We start from the raw sequence: 17,819 nt of genomic DNA, 5'->3' as shown, positions 1-17,819 counted from the left end.
GTTCCATTCTGCGGTCCCTCGATCTATAATAGATGGCGCTACTAACGCTGGTATACGTTTAATGAATGGAGTTTACAAACCCTGAGGTACATAACATTCGGTTTCTCAAGAAGAAGGATATTCGCCATAATTTCAGCATAAAACTTCAACAAAAAAATGAAACTGACCAAACGATGCGTATCGAGAGTAAATGTTGAAATTTTCAGAAGAATGCGGAGAGAGCATATTCAATTAATTTTTAAGAGGCACATCTCCGAACTCAAAAGAAAGTTTAGCTTTTTACGCAAACCTTTTCAGAGATCCCCCATATATTGTATATCAATGTATAACATCGACCGCATCCTTCTCGAAGAAACGTACCTTCTCTGCCACAATTTTATCGACGTGAGGAAATAACACCGCAATTACCCCAGGCTCAATTTTCGCGTTAAAATTGCCCGAATCGCTTCCGTGGCGATCGAAGCTTTTTTTGCATCGTGAAAGTGGCGCGGTATGATCTCTTAAAGAAAGTGGCACGCACACGATGAATGCGCATCGGCGTGTCCACGTGTACGTATGCGTGTGACTGTGCAATGTACTGACCCCTGATTTAACAAGTTTAACGACACCGAGAAGTGACCCGGACAATTATTTCTTCACTGCCGAGAGAGCCATTAAAACGTTTCGTCGACGGAGCGCGACGTCTTTCCGTACCAACAGCCAAGGGCAATCACCGGTCGTGAATGCACTTCGAATGACAATAAGGCCTACTGTTGTTCCCAGTTCGCGTCGGAGTTTCCAGCCTTTCATTAGATTTCCTCGCGCGTCTTTCCGCCGATGTTAAATATTTATAGCTGAACGCCGGTAATCGATTTCGGGTGTCGTTGCCAACTTTTAGTGTCCAGCACCGCGAAGTATAATATATATTTATGGAGAAAATATCCCGACGTAAGAGTCAGCGAAATGTGTTTAATGGCGAAATGATAAATTATCGCGACAACTTGTAGCGTCTTCTTGGCGTCTTCTTGGCGTAGGTCAAACACCTTTCGAATTTACTGTATTCTATGAGAATCGTATAAACATTTCATTCGAGATAAAACGCTTTCCTGTATTCTCATTAACTTCGCACAAACATAATATCAAGAAAAGTAACAAGTTTATTTATTCCAATGAAATTATGCGAGAGGATATATATACGCGTTTATTTTCAATCTTCGATTCGAGTATCTTGGAAACAGACACCTTGCCGAGGTGGATATCCACGCTCACCTCGCTCCAGATGTAGCACTGTTAACAGTATTTATGCGTGACGTTATGAGAAAGTATCGAAGTGGCGAATGCACTTCATATGAATATTCAATGGCTTCGCATATCGCTTCGCGTATTACTGACGTTTACCTTCGACGTACAGCATCGCGAACGTATAATTTTCCATATGTAAAATATTCGTATTGGAATACCAAGAGTTCTCTTCGGCGCATTTGACGTAACGATCGCTGTATCTTAATTAATGTCGATTATTCTAAACAGAGATCTCTTCGCGCTAGCGTTTGATCTATGTCCTACGAAGTTATAACAAAGAACGATTTGGCGCCAATTGATCAGGCTGGCGGCAATTAAGGTCAGGAGAATGTTGGCATAAATTCCTATTAAAGGGTCGCCAGACGATCCACAAATGCTCTCACTCGTCCTTGTTGCCTTCCAGTTCTACATCGCTTTACGTCTACGCAATCGACCGTTTGCGATAGAATCTCATCGACCGAAACGATTCTAGAATCTTGCTGAATATACATTTGAAAATGATTTTGTTAGACCATCAAAATAATATTTTGTTGAAAATTTAAACTGCACTATTAGATATCAAAGGATAATATAACAATAGTAACTCCAACCCCTCGAGTTAAATAACATTTTGTTATTTTTAACTTTTACATGTTGTGTCAAAATGTGAATGTCAATACATTTCTGTGGTTAGTTTCAAAATAAACAACGTTCATATTAACGTATGCATTTAATAAATAATAAACTAAATTTGAGTCTTTTATATATTTTCTAGAGGTAAATTGTTTAAGAAGGGATTGTCCCATTTTTCGATAAACTTCAGCTTACTGTCTCATCCCCTTACTCTCTTACGCTCTTATTCTTTTGTTTATCTATGCTCTCTTGTTTATGTATGGTAATTTACCTATTAGATAAACAAAAGAGTAAAAGCATAAGAGATGCATTCAATCTTTTGTTTATCTAATAGGTAAATTACCACATAGTTTATCTGAAGATAGAACGACCGACCTTATCTTCATTGTTTTAGTTAAATTAACATCATATAAGCACAATGGCGATCTAGATTGAAAAGAACTCAAATTGGATACAGTTTAAAATTATGAATTTAATAGTGTAGTTGCTAAAATATAAACTTTGCAGCATACTGTTCGTCCTTCGTTTCTACGATCCAGCAAAATTATTTTCAAATTTGTATCCAGCAAAATAGTTCTTTCTGTAACTGTAACGCGGATTAATCGGACGATTTTCACATCGTCCGACATAGCATCGTCATAGTACAGACGTGATTTCTGCTTCATTAATTTTGTGCGCGGTGAAATCCCCCAGATTCCAATTAAAATACGAATCTCCGAGAATTGATCGGCGACCGCGGCTCTCTCGTCTGACCTGGTGTAATGAAAAATTATTATCGCCCGTTGCACGGCTCGGATCGGCGATACGCGGATGCGTTTCACGCGGGGTGAGAGGAGATGGGAGGACAGCGGCATAAATAAAAAGTCGCGAGTGAATAACCATGCGGTCCGGAGGCCGCTCATATAAATTGTAATCTTATGTTTACCTCGCCCCGCTTATACCAGTCTCTCACTCTCATCCTCTCTCTCTCCCTTCCTCTCTTTTTCTCTCGATGTATCTGATCGATCGCAGTCTCTCGCACTCTTTCGTCCCTCCTCTCTTTATCGACCAACGGAGGCTGTTCGCCGCTGAGCCTCGACGCGGCGGGTCGAGGCACGCTTAACGCACGCATAAATAACATGCCCGAATCGCCAAGACTCACGTAATGAATTCACCACGTCGGCCAAATTCGTTTTGACTCTCGAAATTCGAAAATCCCAGACAGGGACAATCTCGTACGAGACGTAGTCTCGCGGTTGAAAATAAATCGTGGCGAAAAGCTTTGCGGTTTTTAAAAGAGTACGGTATGAAAGTGACGAACAACAACGGGGGAGAAATGTTCTCAAGGACGCTCGAGAGCACGCTCGGTTTCAGCCGCCGGCCAGTAAACCGTATTTTGCCCACCAATCGCGCAGATAGTAGACATGCACAATAACTCCCTGTGTATCCCAGTTATGTTATGCGGTTTACCTTGTGACATCTCCCAGTCGCGGCCGCCTTTCTAATGCCGCGTGCGCCAACGCGATGCTGCAGCTGTTCACCGCTGCCTCGTGATTACGTTACCCGTAGCAGCCGCGACTGGAGTACCTACGCACGTACTTTGGATACGTGGGACTTGATGTTGGCACGTGGGCGTATCGGTATCTCGGAAGCACGAAGCCGAGTGGAAACGTCACTCGACCATGCTGTACGCACAGAGAGGAGCTCATTAACCCGCGCGAGCGAGCTGATCCCTGGAGCGGAGCGGAGTGATCGGTGTTCCGTTACGACGTAAGAACGCCTTGAGAGCGACTTAAATGGACGCGGATACAAACAGCGCTGCATTTTCACCGCATGTTCCACGCTAATTGCGACGTATCGTATATGTTTGCGCTGCACTTTCCCCGAGTCTCATGGATTTTTCAGCTTTTTTTTTTCTCTGATAACCGTTTCGCGCGAACGAGTTATTTAGGAGAGGATAGATCGAACCCTTTGAAAAATATCGATGTGGATTTAACACCATGCGGGATCTACATAATTTTCACACTGAGAGAAAACGAAATAGTTCTGGCAACTATAAATTTGGCAACTTTTGCAATTGAAGCACCTGTAACTAGTTTTACAAAGTAATAGAAACTGAAGTAATACTGAATGTTATAAAAATGTAGTCACGGTAACAAATTTTATGCATACTATTAATTGGTAGTGAAATAGTGACTTGGACTTTATGCAAATGGATATAACAATTACATGTTTCTAGTTTAGATAAAAACTTTTGTTTTTAATAAAATACTATATCATGTAACAAATTAATCATTGTTGAGCTAACTTTAAGGAATACATTAAAAACCTATTCTCTAAAGTTGCTCAGCACGAGCAGTGCATGGCATTGTCACCAGAGGGACGTAACGGAATTCAGTTTCTTCCAAAAAGAAAACCACTCAGCTTACAAAAGATGCAGGTTTCGAATTTGGAAGACAAAAATAAATAAGAAATACATACAGAAATTTGTAACTATGCATTACAAAGCTTTTTAATAAGAACAATAAGTAAATTAAGTGAACTAAAGAAAATATAGTAATATTAACTATTTGTAATTTATTATATGATTAATGTTACTATATTTTCTTAGTTCGCTTAATCTAATATTTTTATTAGAATTTATTAATATGAATATAGTTAAGGCGCTATTTCATTACAAATTTATAGTTACCGATACGACTTTTTTCTCCGAGTGCACCACGTTGATATTAATTTTAAATCAACTGGTGTAGATTTAAAACCGCTGATTTATATCCAAACCCATGGTGTTAAATTCACAGCAATATTTTTAGAGAGAACCTGAGAAATACAAGTAATAAGCTCTCCTTTTTCGATTAATGCCAGACAAAATCCAACAAGATCTACATGCACGATACATCCATCTTGCGTATGTACACAGTAGCAGATTGGGTAAACAGGAATATCTCGCACGGAAGCCACTAGATACGTGTATCAACATATCTCATCCACCCACGAATCGCGCGTGAAACTTGAAAGCATCAACTATGTGCCTTGTTTAAATTCAGCAAATACGCAGGCAAATACTCACGCGGTAGCGTTGCACTTGAAAATCACTTGCAATACGAGAGGATAATGGCACGAGTGCGAATTAATGTATGCACGATATTTGCCGTTTATCGGCAAATGGCTCGAAGAACACGAGTGACTCTTTCGTTCTATTATCATAAAGGGGCACACGCGTGCCGTTAACCAAACTGCACACTCGCGATTGTCGTGAATGCGACTCATTAAAACTTCCGGGCGAAGACCATTTCGGGAGGCCACGTGCGAAACAAAATTCCCGGTCGACAATCCGGCTATTCGTAGTCCCTCGAGCGGCAAATTGTCAATTAATTCCGATTATACACGAAATCAAGATAGTCCAAAGGGACCGATACAAACGATGCCATGTGCCGTTTCACAGTTGAAAAGGTTACACACGCGACCTAATTTTACATTTACTTCATACAGTTTGATAATTTAGAAAAAACAATAGAATTCTTAAAATTAATTCTTCAGCCGAGTATAAAATTTAACCTTTAAGTAAAATGCACCCAGAGAAAAATTATAATATGTTTAAATTGAAGAAATCATTTCCTTCATTGATTTTTTTCTTAGTTAAAGGGAAAATATCTTTAAGGAAAATAAAAATTTACTTGATTCCAAAAAATGATATTCAAATCAAAGAAACTTTTCTCTGAGTGTGACTATAGATCTCCAATATAGTTTTCTTGAAAGTCTTGTTCTGAAAAATAAAAATAAAAAGTATTGTCCAAATGTCAGAAGTCTTAGTTGATTATTTTTATATTCATCTATCTTATAAGAATATAACTAATGTAAATTTAACTGTAACATAATATATACTAGTAAAAAATATAATATAAAATTGAAATATCTTTGGAGCTCTTCACCTACCAACTTGCATATCTAAATTACCCACTCACAAGATTAAAGAACGATATCTTTTCTGTAGCCATATATATAGCTCTACTTCAATTTACAGAATAGATGGATCGCGCGTATCGCGATACAAACGTAATTTCATTCGCAAATTAATGTGAATTTATTTATACACGGAGAAAAGATATCCTAACGCGAAGTCTTCGTTAATAATTGAATGGGAATTAAATTTTAAAATTGGATAAAGATTTTTTCAGTGTTCCGTTACCGAGATTAGCTGGTTTTGCAAGCAACTGTTTGAGTTACTTTTCCGTCGTAAACTAGAAAGTGTTTTTGTTACAGAGATGTGTACGATCTCTTGTAAAGCGGGAAAGTGAAACAGTCTGCCAGTAAGCGTGATAAATCACTAACTAATCCGTACTTTAACGACTTAATTTCGCGTGGCTATTAATAGAATCCAAAATACACGCGTATTCTAACGGGAAATCCGTAGTGAGAGATTATTTGAACAGATGCGGTTCGTAACTATGATTTGGCGCGGCATCAATTTGCGACCCCCTCAGTGATTTATTATTCGCAAATCTTACACTTGGTCGGATGTTAGCGGCCAATTATAAAACCAAGGTGTGTGAGCTGCTATTATTTGAACATTCTAAAATTTAAACTAAGCATACTTGGTCAGTCTGTCCAAATTGCCAAAGCAAATTCTGCGTTCAATGTCCCGTAAATATATATTTAGAAATATCCCGAATTAAATTGCGATTATCAACGCACCAGCGAGAATTTATTGAGAGAAAGTATATTCGCGAATAAATTCTCCTGTCAAAATAACGTGCGATAAATTTCATCTGTTGAATAAAGGAGCTAAACAGACATAAAAAATAGCCGTATATTCTATATTTATCGTGCAAATTAACCCGGATTGCGAACAGAAAAATTGAGAATTCTTTTGAAGAAGTTAAAGAGCTCTCGCGTTTACGATCAAACTAAAGTCGGATGTACTCGTGCGATCCTCGGATTTACCGTTAGTATTTTAATTAACGAGATCCGTCATGCGTTATTTCTAATGCGCCTATAATGTATCGACCTCCCTCGGTGCAATTAGCGATTACTCGGAGGATTTATTATAGCATCGTCTACCGATGCCGGTTCTGTTAAAATACAAATGAAAAAGAAACTGTACCACATATCCCTTCGTTAAAAAGGTCAAATATGTGAACTTTTGGAAACTTTGATCTTTTCTGTATCCGCATACTTGCTGCTTTCGTTTAATTCACTTTAGTTTAAATCGAGATATACAAGATTATCACAAATTCCCTGAAGTTCCACAAGTTTTCCTTGATTTTCAGACAAAATTTCATCATTTTCTTTAATGCTTTCAATAATATTTTGAAATTTTTTAATTTTTTGTTCCGATTTGGAAACTAATATTTTGTTGAGAATGCACTTTAACATAGGAATGTAAATTACTATTAATTTGCTGTTTGTATTTAACTACTAAGTTGATAATATTCCAAAAAATTTTGTAAAATTCCCTGACTTTTCTCTGATTTTTCTGATCGTCTTCAATTTTTTTTGGCATTTCCCTAATTTCCCGTTTTATGATATAACCCTTATATATAGTTAACTCGCTTAGTGCCTGGGGATATTTTGCGTTAATTGAGAGCACGAAAGCGCGAAAATGCGAGACGTGCCGATCGAATCAGCGAAAGCGTACGATAATATCATTTGCGCTTTCCTGTTTCTCTCTTTATCTGCAATTTCTCTCTGTCGCTCAAACACGCGCGGTTCCGCCCTAGAAGCGCTCCGAGGAAGATCCTGAATGATATCCTCCAACACTATTATTGACACACTTGCCAAACCAATCCCACAAACTGTTGTCGTCGTCATGGACTCGCTTCGGCCGTCCCAATCGAAAGTTATAGGCACACCTACGCATATGTGTGTGCTGCACATCCTGGCCGGGATTGCGTAAGAGTTATACATAGCCGATCGCTTCCTTTCTGAAACGGCAAAAGGAGCACGACTGATCAACCGGTATTTTCACTGGTATTCGCGCTAACTCGCGCGGTTGTATTCCAGGTAAATTTCATAATTACGTAACGGAGCCGACGATAAAAACACACGTAGGATGCGATTGGCAGATTTCTCCCTGGAATTACTGGAGATTATGCTGCTGTTTGGTCGATAGAGCCGGGATTGATTGTGGTATTAACGTGATGGTGGAGCTTCTAATAATCAATGACTCGTGAAACGAGAGTCCGGGGCGGCGTGTAATTGCGCACTCCCGGCTTTTCAAATTCGTAAGAAACGATCAGGCACGTTATCGCACGCGTATAGGTGCACTATCCGCTATTGCACAACACCTCTCTGGAGGATATCGCTGTTTTGTATTGCACTTCAACGGAAGGCAGATTTCTAAGAAACTATTTTATCTGCTTCTCGATATCTCTTGTGTCGAATTATGTTCGATGCGAGTTATTTATATGTAGAAGCGTATTTGTTACAGAGGCAACTGATAAGAGGAATCATTGTTCAGATATAATATCGGAAAGATTATCAAATATTATAAAAAGAGTCTAATGAAGACTTACAAATTAGGCGCAATTAAATTCATGATATAGCTATATAAAAAAACGTAAGACAGTAAGACGTATACTGTTAAATGGTGTCAAATTATATCCAATGAGTTATTTTTAATCATCTCTATAGGCCATTATTTTTATCAATATGTTATTAATTTAACTAAAACAGTAGAATTAAACAATTTAATTCAAGAAAGTGTATTAAATTTGATTCAAATTTAGTTTATTCTTTACTAAGTGCATATATTAATATAGACGTTGTTTACTTTGAAATTGACGAAAGAAATGGATTAATTTACATTCTGATATGAAAAGTTAAATGTTATTCAATTCAAGAGACTGAGATGCCGTTACTCCTTTAATATCTAACAGTAAGATCATTGTCTTACGTTCTCTATTGTGATTGGCCAATTTGCTTGCAGCTTACGATTTATTGCACCTTACGTTTTTCTATGTGTTTCAGTTCTTCAGGAAAGAAAACGCAAATTGCACATGGAACAACACAGGATACATAAATGAGCGTCAAACAATGCAATCTGTGCAATGGACAACAATCATCCTTTTCAAACACAGTCGATTAATAAGGTATGTTTATGGAGAGACACCTCTGTAGATATATTAGTTATGCGCGCGTTGATGAAACAAACATACGCATGTTTGATCGCGTATGAATCACGTTCCAATAAACATCAACCACGGCAGTGTACAAATCCTCTGAAATTCACGGTTTCATCTGCAGATAAACAGTAACATGATTTATTCATGAAAAACCGAAATACGACTGTACCGGAACCGGCGTGAAACATAAATTGGAACAAAAGTTTCGCGCAAGGCGAGAAAGACAACGGCAGAAAAAAGATTCTCGAGAGAGAGAGATGAGAAACGCGGCCACGGCGCCGATATTTATGCGGCCTATAAATTTATTTATACGGTGCTGTTTTATCATTTTAAGTGATTCCGGACGGACGAGATCGCCCAAACTGGCGATTCCACATTTATGGACGAAGACCAGAAATTTCTCCAGGAAAATAACAATGGTGTCGGGGAGATCGGGTCTACGGAAATGATATAGCGCTTCGATGCGCATCTTTCTCTCTTGTAGGACGAAACTGACCTCAAATAAAACCTGCTAGAAAACATCTCGGACTCGCAGAGGCCTCGCTTCTTTTTACGTGTACTTGCGACGCGCGTTTCGAATAATAAACTGGTTTCGGAGTTCCGGCTCTCCGTCCTTCTTGGCGAACTGGACGACTTGAGGATTGGCACGAGACGAGACGAGACAAGACAAGACGAGACAAGACGAGACGAGACGAGAACACCTTAATAAGGCAACGAAACCTTTTCATACGTACATGGCAGCGACTAGACCAAGCGGGCGTTTCCTTTTTTTTTCACATCAATTTCCAAGTGTCCTACCTTGAATATCTATAAATGATTTATAAAGAATACATCTCCCGACCAGTCATCGAAACCGGTATTTCGAGAGATATGATTTTAATGCAAGATTGGAGACCATGTACCCTGTTTCTTCTGGCCTGCCCTACTTTTATCTTCGTGATCGATGGCAAATGATCCGCTCGCGAGGGACAACGAATCCTTCAGTCGTTACGTTCATGAAACCCGAGAAGAAGGCCTTTATTACGATTTTTCCCGTGCGCTTTACTCGCAGACAATAGAAACTGGAAAGACAATCGAGCGTCAAGCCCGTGTAGAAGCCTTTCATTGCTTAACAACTTCTGCGTATTGAAATTCAATCGCGCGCCGTACCGCGTCGGGAATACCTTTGTTGTTCACGTTGTGGGCCGTGGCGACACAATTTCCGCCTCGGAGCAAAGATTTGACCGAATGCTGAACTCCCGTTTCCTCATCTTCGTCGTCTTCAAATGGTACAAACGATCGGGAAGCAATTATTTCGTTGGGTTATTACCTGTCGCCCTTCCAACACTAAGGTTCGCCCCATCAAGGATTTCTCATTTGGCAAATCTTTTATTTACAATTATAGAAAATGCTTACGCTGTCTCACATTACAGAAAGAAATAAGATGCTTTCTGACAGAAGGTTTAATAGATTAATTAATACTTTTGAAAATGATAAAACCAATTAACGTTATTGTGTTGTAAAATGCTAGCGTTGTAATTAACCCCTTCAAACCCTGCAATGTGCATGAAATTTGAAGACATCTGTTGATGAAATTATTTAGTTAGGAGTTAAATATGTAGTTTGATAAATCAGAGAAGTTTTAAAAGGATATAAAAAATAAGTTGAATTTTGGTAAAAAAGAAAAATAAAAAAAAAAGTCACTGACTTATCAAACTGCCCTGTTAAAAAAAAGTTAAAATTAAAAAAATTAATTTTTCAGTATTATTATAAATTACTTATTAAAGTAACCTTTGAATTGTGGATTAAAAAATGTTTTTAATACAATTTTATTAAAATGAGGTCTCAAGAGATTAACAGAACGCACATTTTTCGCGTGGAGCGAATTTTTCGTGTGGAATGACTAATATTTTGAGTACTTTTAGGTGACTAGTATTTATTTTTTTTTCACGCGTCAATTCGAGAAACTTGGGCGAATGTAACCGGATGCGGACTACGATCTCGCGAAGGAAAAGTCGCACACGGCCTTCTTGTACATGTGAGCGCGTCACGTGTTCGGGACGCGCACGTGTGATGCGGTTACCGGATTCAACGAAGTGTCGCCGTTCTGTTGACGGTGCTACTGACATGTACAACACTCACGTGAGTACGTACGCGAGTATTGGTCGCACGATGTAGTCCGAAACGAGCTTTCTCTGTTGCCACTCTCTTGGCGCCCTTCTGGATTGCCAAAGTCCCGTGACGGGTGGTTTATGCGAGAACACGAGATCGAGAAGGCGCAGCTGCAAGATGAAGCCAGCCGGAGAATGGACCGGAAAGTTTTATGAACGACCCATGCCGAAAAAGAAACGGGAAAAGAAATGATCAAATCTCCTTCACGTCGACGCCTCTCAAACGTTTCCCTGTGCTCCGACACACCTGCAATTATGACCTTAATGTTTTCCGAGGTCTATGCGGAGGTTCTTCCTTGGCAATTGTTTACGCAGCTAGGAAATGTTTATTAGATAAGGATCCTCTTATGCAAATGTTCAATTTACATGTTTAGCCGCAAACCATTATCGGCACAAGTGATTTCTCCGACGTGACTACTGTATTACAACGGTAATTGCAAAGAAAAGTTCGAAACCTAATACTTTTCCCGATATTAATCTTACGCATAACTAAGATCTTATTACTTGATATTAATTACTGGAATCTAATCTTGATGGTAGATCGCAATATAATTATTCTCAAGGTTCGTTTCAAACGATCGCTTTATACGATAATACTTGCATAGCAAGTTTTAATCAGCCACACTAGTTAAATCTGCGTTTAGTTGTAGACGAAAAGTTGATTTATATCGAGATGATACATTTACGTAACGATTGTAAACAATGATTCGCCTAAGTCTGTAAGAAATATAGAGCCAAGGCTGGTCGCCTTGACACACAACGGAACACTCAACCTCAGAAACCGGAAAACACTAATCGCCCGGTCTCAACGATGCGTTTTGCAACGGCACCTTGGAACAATTGCAACTGAAACTGCAACCGCATCGCGACAAATATTTTTCCCATTTAAATATAACATCGAACATATACGTTCAGTGTTATGAAAGCACGCTAGCGGGACAACTAGTAACTTCTAAACAGGAAAAAAATTGACTATTCATTCTACATATTACAAATATGTATATAATTATACAATTGCTGTTGCTGTTACTGCTATGCAATAAAAACACCTTGCTAAAATCATATGAGAAGAGGCTTCGGTCAAATTGGCTAAATCTGCGATATTTTGTAAATTATAGAATGTTATTCGGAAGTCTCCATAAAAAATTTTGTGGTTGCACCAATTTGTTGGTATTCTAAATCTAATTGGACTGAAAAGTACATATTTTCATCTAAACTATTCATTTTTTTGTAACTATATTTGTAAGCACATAATAATAAGATGAATCAATTGGTATAAAGAAAACACATGATTGTTTTCAGAAAGAGATATGCAACTACATAATTTTTTTTAAAAACAATTATATTTTTTTACATCATCAATTCATCTCTTTATTTTGTGCATAATAGTATTAAGATACAGTTATCAATAAATTAATAGTTCGATAGATAAAAATGCTTTTTATCTCGATTAGATTTAAATAGAAACTTTCAAATGATATTACAGTAAAATCTGTCCATATTTTATGGCCGTGCCTAAGGAAACTTTTCATCAGAATCTCATAATCTACAAATCACTTCAGCCAATTAAACTGAAGTCACTTTTCTCATATAATTAATGCAAAGTCATTTTATTTATTTTAATAGTATAAAACCCGATTTGAAATAAACGTGCGCCTAAAAAGAGCAAAAATAATCTTCCATCGTCCGTAAATTATATTATTGCCTATGTGTTATCTACGACGCATTTTAATAAAAAAATTGGAAATGATCTCTGATAAATATGCAAACAGATGTGCAAACGATCGTTGAGGCGCGCCATCCATCACCCATCACAGAGAGTTTTGAATTCTAGGTATGACAGGTATAATATAGACACGATAGAGGGAAAACACATACACACACATTACGTTCAATTCTTACGCAGCATGTACCGCACGCATCGTGCGTTTGACGAGTTCGATACGTCAATATGCGAAAAAATGCACGCATATTTTCATGAGACTTTTGGATACTAGTGTCAGCTGTTTCGCAATGATCATCCACAATAGCGCGGATCGCTTTCGAAAGGTTTTGACGTTCCGGACGCGCATTGTGGAAGGACTTCGCGGTTTCCTTGCGTGAGCATCGCGATTTAATAATGAATGATCACTTCAAGGAGAAACGTATCCAAGAAAAGAACGCATTGCGCGTCGAATATCGTCCTTCGAGATAAACATGTGATCTAAAGCATAAATGAATTGAGTATTTGACGATGAATACTGTAAAGATACGGTGTGTCGATCAGTTATTTCATTGAAGTTATTAATGTGTGTTCTCGATAAATTGCGACGTCTGTCGTAAAAATATCACACAATAAAACAGTAATACATAGATTAGTAAAACTATGCTTAGTAGCACGTTTTCAAGTGTAAGCAACTGGTATTCAAACCCGTCTTTATCGCACGATTCATTAAAAGTTTTTTTCATTACCGAGTTAGAAATTATCACAAACGAGTTGCTAATTGAAAAAAAATCTCCATATTGATCATTGGTATATCGAACTCATCAATTTTACCCGTTCTAAAATAAAAACATAACGTTTATTAAAAATCTATCAGATAAGCGTCGAGCAAAATAAATTTTCAATCGTAGACTGCGCGTTGTAAATCGCGTGCAGCGTATAAGATCATTTCGAATCGTGAAATGTGTCATAGGAGATTTACTTTTAATTTCACAAGTATACAACGATAATACAGTTCTCTCCTCCTCAGGGATACGTTCAGATTCGCACCAGAGTATTCCTCAGATATGTTCCTTGTTTAATATTCAATGAACAACAAGGACAAAATGATACATGTACCCTGGTTCTGTAACTCTTAACGACAGTTAGAGTCGGTATCGTTATGCTGTCGTTGTGCAGATATTATATATGATAAATAAATGCCCAACGAGACAACGATATCCAAAAGATATAGAGCATGGACCGCGTCATCCGTATCTAAATAGTATATCTAATGTGGTCAACAAAAATAAGAGAAAGGGAGCGTGAAAACCGCCATCTCTCTCTCTTTCTAGCAACATTATGTTGAATAGAAAGAAACAGAGACTGATCGCCCCTGCTCTCATTTTTGTCGACCAATTGTACATATGCATTAAAAAAAAAAGTGTTTAAGACATTTAAATATTTAATTCCTGTCCCCGTTTTATAAACACACTTAGGCCCGTTTCTACCAATATAGATTAACTTTAATCTCGATTCAACTTCTTCTTCATCTTTTTCTTATTCTTAAAACTAGAAAAAGATGAAGAGTTAATTGAACAGAGATTAAAATTAAACTGCATTGGTAGAAATAGGCGTTAAAGATGTTTCAATGTTAAACTTTTTCAATAAACAAAACACTATGTATTTGGATTTAAAACGCTAATGTTTAAAAATTGAAATATCTCTTATTATTAAACGGTTATTTTGCAAAGATGTTTTAAACGCAAACATTTTAAACACTTTTTAATGTAGACTGCGCAATTAATGCTCTATGTCTTTGATGATCAGAAACTGTCGTTAAAAGTTACAGAATCGAAGTAGTGGATGGCACTCGGGAAGGAATCTGCATGAATATAGCCCAGGGTATTCATTGCGACGACGAAATCCGATTATAGGAATGAATTGATAGCGCTATGCGTTCGTGAGAGATGAGACACGCGCGCTGTTCTGATAGAAGACCTCGGAATTCCAAGCGTATTACCAGCGATTGATGCACGCGTATCTCGTTAACATTCGCGCGCATATGTTGCGCGCTGTCTCGTACGACTCGGTGCACACGAGGATGCATGCCACGTATATACAAGCGTATTTATATGTTACACGTTACGCACGACTTTACGGCGGAAGTCACGTGACACACGCTCACACGGCCCACCGGAAATGACCATCGATCGACAGACGAACGTCTGCGGGGTTCTATTATATAAGAGAAAGAAACGCGTCGCCGCGTAACGGCAGGCCCTGACTTATCAGCCTTTAACGATCGAGAATCGGCGGCGAATCGTCAGAACGGTTCCATTAACCCCCGGCGTGATCCCTTCGATGCTAACGGGACACGCGTGACCCGAACGTTTCTTCGGTGCAAGATGGAACGATATTAATACCAACGGCCGACGGCTACTCCTGCTTCTTGTCGCGTTCTTCTTGTTCTCCGATACCGGGAAGTCCCGAGAACGATAGCTGCAGCTATCGCGCATACTATGAACTCCGTGATCGCGATAGGCTATAATTAACGCCACGAGAAGTTATAGTTTTTTCGGAATACGATGCAGTCGGATATAGTCGTGATAAGTTTGTCGATCAAAACTCTCTTCTCTTCTCTTGGAAATGATTCACGTGAAATCTACGATGATTCGATAAATTTAACAAGCTAATTGCTATGGAAAATAAGAGATTTTAGTGAAACAATGCTAATGTAATCAGTTTTAGAAAGTCAGATTGCAGTTTATGTGTGTGTTAATATGAACCACGAGAACTAGAAAAGAAATCGCGATATTTCTCCACACGAAGTTTCGACAGCCTTTACAAATTATTACGATGTATATATATATATATATATATATATATATATATGTTAAGTTACAAAAATAAAATATGACTATATTTGAATATAGAAATAATAAATTAAACATTCTTTCATGAAAGATATTAATGAGAAGAAATTTTACGTCAGAAAAATTGAGTTGGACAATTTGTGTAAATTTAACAAGATGAATATGTTAAGAAGTACCGTAAATATTATGTAAAAATTATCACAAAAACATAACATTACAATACAACATTTGTAAGAGCAACCATATCCTTTCATTAAAATTAATATTTATATTAACATTTGTAATATATAAATTTTAAAACATTTTATTCATTTATCTTAGAATTTATGTTTCAAAAAACATGATTTTTATGTTATTCGTTCACTTGATCATAAATTGTTATTTTAACACTAAAAAAATTTTAATATCAATTTTACACAAAATTCATTCAAATAACATAATCGCATTATATTAAATTAACGCTCGGATATATTAAAAATTCAACACAAAATATCTTAACAAATATTTGAACCTTCTTTAATATAAAATATTTTTTACCAAGAAATATTAATCATAAGATGTTAAAATAAATTCAAACGCCTACGAATTTGAACATGACATACTTTACGAATGATATAATCAACCCTCTGAAGACCGGCATGTTTTTGATCGACTTTTTTATTTTAAGAGTTACAACTTTTTTGTCAATATCATGAGATTGAGTGGCAAAAAAAATGACGCCACTGTCGAATCCCTAAAGGGGCCTCCGATCCTTTACAGGTTAATTACGAAATTGTTATATTTTTAAAAAGTTTCGTACACTAATTACCACGCCAACTCCCATCGGAGTTATCTCATTTTTACTTTCCTTTTAGCACATGGGTGTTTCCTTTATCCACCCAGAAAGCAACGGATGCGCGTAGGTGCACATAGATTCTTTGCCACTTTGAATTCAGTTTGACCGTGTTGGTGGACAGTCCAGGTACACAAGGACAATTTCACTGATATCCAAAACCGGTTATCTCGTCGCGATCGCCGGTTGGCCGACGACGCTACTGGTACAGTTCATCGTCCTTTTGTCGCCGTGCTCGACGCACACTTGCGAATACCCTCGTCGGTTGCGAACCCGTACGCGCAATATGTGTTTAGTACTTACACACGTTAGCACACCGATAACGGTTAGCAGCCCGGTAACCCTCGGTGGTCTTATAATTGAACCGACTAATGAATATTTATACCCCCCTTGGCCGATTATACAGCCGCCTGGAAGCGTGTTCGCACTATAGTGCGATAGTCGTGCGCGTTGATCGTGGATCATTAGAAATTTAAACGTTGGGAATTAGTCGTGGCCTGTCCTCGTTATGGGCGGACTGGATTTCGTGGCTTGGAGCAATGACGGGAGAATGTAAGGGAAGGCACTTACGATCATGGGCTGCCTGGTGTCTTGCGAGAAAGAGATTTATTTCTAACTGTCCCTGTTTCCCCTTTGTACGAGGATATATCCGTAATTGTTTTCCCTCATTCATTCTCATTATGTTTCTTTCAGGGACAACGAAATTATTAGACATTTGATGTCATCCAAGCGCGACTTACGCTAATCAATATTTATTCGAAAATTAAAGCGCGGTGATAACATGGTGAAATAGTGGGATTCTGGGTCGCGAGCGATGTACAAACCGGTATATATTAATGTCGCTTTCCCGAGTTGGACAATTGCCATTAATGGTGCCGGCGGTATTCATTTTCTCATTATCATCATCACCTACACCAATCTAAAGGTTGCGCGCGCTCTCGCGCCCACGAAACGTGCAACGGGAGGTTATAATCGAACGGATAAACGGATATCTCCATTAGCATAGTAGTAACCACCCGAGACCCACATATGCACGGAGTCAAAGTGCGTATGGAGATAACGGTACTTTGTAGCGCACACGTGTGTGCCGGGAGAAGAAACGCCTGTGCGAGCTATGCGTTTCCGCGTGGCCGGTGACGAGATTCGACAAAGCAACCGATACATGTCTAATCAGACGGCCGTTCATTGTACAGCGCTGGAAAACATGGAAACCCACCTACCACAATGTACCGTAATCGAGTTATATCGATGAAAAATTTCACGTATTCTGCAAACATTTTACAC

General features: G+C 38.2%; 1 protein-coding gene across 3 annotated transcripts in view; it reads right to left on the bottom strand.

The window, feature by feature from the left end:
• LOC108758765 (uncharacterized) overlaps nt 1-17,819 on the bottom strand; it is a 181,162-nt gene that overhangs the window by 7,743 nt on the left and 155,600 nt on the right. The gene's annotated exons all lie outside the window — the stretch shown is intronic.

This window comes from Trachymyrmex cornetzi, unplaced genomic scaffold (genome assembly GCF_001594075.2).
Source record: "Trachymyrmex cornetzi isolate Tcor2-1 unplaced genomic scaffold, Tcor1.1 scaffold16, whole genome shotgun sequence".
In the NCBI taxonomy this organism is placed as follows: Eukaryota; Metazoa; Arthropoda; class Insecta; order Hymenoptera; family Formicidae; genus Trachymyrmex; species Trachymyrmex cornetzi.
The sequence above is the reverse complement of the archived record's forward strand: the minus strand, read 5'-3'. Positions and strand labels throughout refer to the sequence as shown.